At 66.6% G+C, this 2500-nt stretch overlaps 1 non-coding gene across 1 annotated transcript; it reads left to right on the top strand.

Moving 5' to 3' along the window:
- Window positions 1-1117: 1117 nt before the first annotated feature.
- Window positions 1118-1271, top strand: LOC140472930 (5.8S ribosomal RNA). The gene has a single exon (XR_011957958.1). It is a non-coding gene; the product is annotated as a 5.8S ribosomal RNA (ribosomal RNA).
- Window positions 1272-2500: the final 1229 nt, after the last annotated feature.

Genomic DNA, 2500 nt, shown 5'->3' with positions numbered 1-2500 from the left:
GGCCCTGCAGCCGTGGTCACCGCCAAACCCCCCCAACTGTTGGGCGCCTACCTGCGCGGGGCAGGAGGACACTTTCCGATTTCAAATCTCCGTTTGCCGAGTCCACCCCGAACGCACGCGGGCGGGCGGGTTCGCATCACCCTTCGTCACAAGGGGCGAAGCCCGTTCCACCGTCTCGTCAGTAGTGCCGACCGGTCTGTGATCGACGAGGGGAGCCACACCAGGTCCGGCCCTGCTGCTTGGCGGCACCGCGTCGTCGGGAGCTCGCGACAGACGGAGGGTTTCGGTGTACTCTCCAGCCACGGGAAACGAAGCCGGTGATGCAGGCGCCGGTCTTTCGCTCCCAAATCGGCTGGGTTTACATCGTTGCTATCTAGTCACGCTCCCTTCAAACCCGACGGGGTACCTATTCCCCTCACCCGTCTGTGCGTATACAGCCTCTTTGCACTTGCGGGATGGGGGTGGTGGTTTAAAGACTCTCGAGTTGCCGCCCGTCGGTCTCCGAGCTCCGTGCAGTAGTGATCCCCAGCGAACTGCCAGCAGGGCGAACGAGCGATCCCGCTCTCGGTCGGGGCGCCTGGCGTCGATCGGTGGTCGGTGGCTTGCGGGCAAGCTGCGCTGTGAGTGTGGGAACGAGTATGACGAGCCGTTGCCGCGACTCCCAGTCCACCTCGGCGGTGGCTGGGCCGGGCGGGCGTCTGCTCGGGCGAGTGCCGCCCCCGCCTCCTCGCAGGAAGTCCGCTCGCCGACACGCCGCCACGTGCACGCGTCAGTGACGCTGCCGAACCGATGGCCGGTGCCCGTTCCCGCCTCTGCTTTTCCTAGGGCAAAGCTGCTGCACGCCTCGTGATACTAGGCGGGCGACATGGTGGCGGTGATCCTGCCTCCGTCGCTGCGGTGCGTTGGGGCACGCATCGCCTCTTGGGCGCCCTGTCCTCCTCCCCCCAATAGACGTATGTTTCTGCGGGCCGCACCAGGATGGTGCTCCCCATCGCTTCACGCCACCCTGCTCCGCCCGCACGCCGGCGTGCAGGTGGCTGTAGCTCAAGGTGGGGAGCGTATGTGCGGTCCGGGTCGCTTTCCTCTGGCGAGGGAGAGACCTAAAACAAACTCAGACAACTCTTGACGGTGGATCACTCGGCTCGTGCGTCGATGACGAACGCAGCTAGCTGCGAGAATTAATGTGAATTGCAGGACACATTGATCATCGACACTTTGAACGCACTTTGCGGCCCCGGGTTCTTCCCGGGGCCACGCCTGTCTGAGGGTCGTTTGGCAATCAATCGCACTCGCCTTGGCTGGCGAGAGCGCGGCTGGGGTGTCGCAGAGGACCCGTCCTCTTTGTCCCCCTAAGTTCAGACTCCGGAGCCCTCCGGCGTCGGAGCGCTTGGCCTTTCCCCCCCACCCTGCACATTCCGTTCGTCAGGCTCGACGCCATCCCCCCGCCGGGGAGCGCGGCCTGGCGTCCGTCTGTGTCGTGGCAGTGGGGCCAGCACGGCTGTCACCGGTCCCAGAATGGCTGTCGGTGGTTCACACTGTGTGTGTGTGCCAACCCTCCTGGTCTCTGGGACACGGAGCTGCCACGAAGTGTTGAGCCTCCAGTGGGGGGTCTGCCTAAGCTCTGCACGTCCGCATTGGGTCCGTCTCTCGGTTGGCTGGCAGTGGAAAGAGTGAAGGGAGCCGCGGAGGTCCGGTGCTGGTGCGCCGCCGGCCTGACCGTGGAGCTCGCCGGTTTGACACGCTGACCCGACTCGATGGTTGATCGATTGAGAGTGCTGGGAGCTGCAGGCCGCCCGCTGCTGCAGCCGCCCGTCTCGTGGTTCGTCCTCGGCCTTAAGTGGCCGGCGGGGCGTCTGATCCTGTCTCCCCTGCTGGCGCCGAGTGCCTGGCCGAGGGAGGAGGTTTTCGTCGAACGCTGTGACTTGGACGGTCGCACGCGCGTGGATCGCTGGCTCTTGGCTCTCCCGTTCAGTCCGCACGTTTTCCGCTCCGTCCTGCCACCGGTCTCGGGAGGTACGGAGGGGTTGGCGGGCGTGGTGTGTGCTCCGTCACCGTGCAGGCACACCTACCACGCCGTCGGCCGACCCCCGCACGGTCCTCCTGGCCATCGGGAGGACGGCGGAACGTCGGGCTGTCGGGGGCCAAGTCGCCAGAAGGCCACCGCTGTGTCTTCCGTACCCTGTCACCGTCGGCGTGCCTTCCTCAACTCGTCCGGCTCGGGGCCGCTGGGTTCAGGAGCGGCGTCGCCCGCCGGCCCCACTGAAGGCCGTGCCGTTCCGCGGCTGGCGATCGATGTGCGTGGCGTGCCTGCGCGACCGGTCGCCACTTGAGCCTCGGCACTCCTCTCTCCCTCTCTCTGACCGTCGGGCAGTCTCTGTCTGCTGGTGCCTCGCACGTCCCGGGCGGCGGGTCGTCACCCCCGCGACCGGGCCTCCGGCAAGGCAGGAATCAGGCTGACCCTTCCGCTCGAGTAAGCAGCCGGCACTTCCGAGTTTCGCCT

This window comes from Chiloscyllium punctatum, unplaced genomic scaffold (assembly GCF_047496795.1).
Source record: "Chiloscyllium punctatum isolate Juve2018m unplaced genomic scaffold, sChiPun1.3 scaffold_471, whole genome shotgun sequence".
Lineage (NCBI taxonomy): Eukaryota > Metazoa > Chordata > Chondrichthyes > Orectolobiformes > Hemiscylliidae > Chiloscyllium > Chiloscyllium punctatum.
The sequence above is the reverse complement of the archived record's forward strand: the minus strand, read 5'-3'. Positions and strand labels throughout refer to the sequence as shown.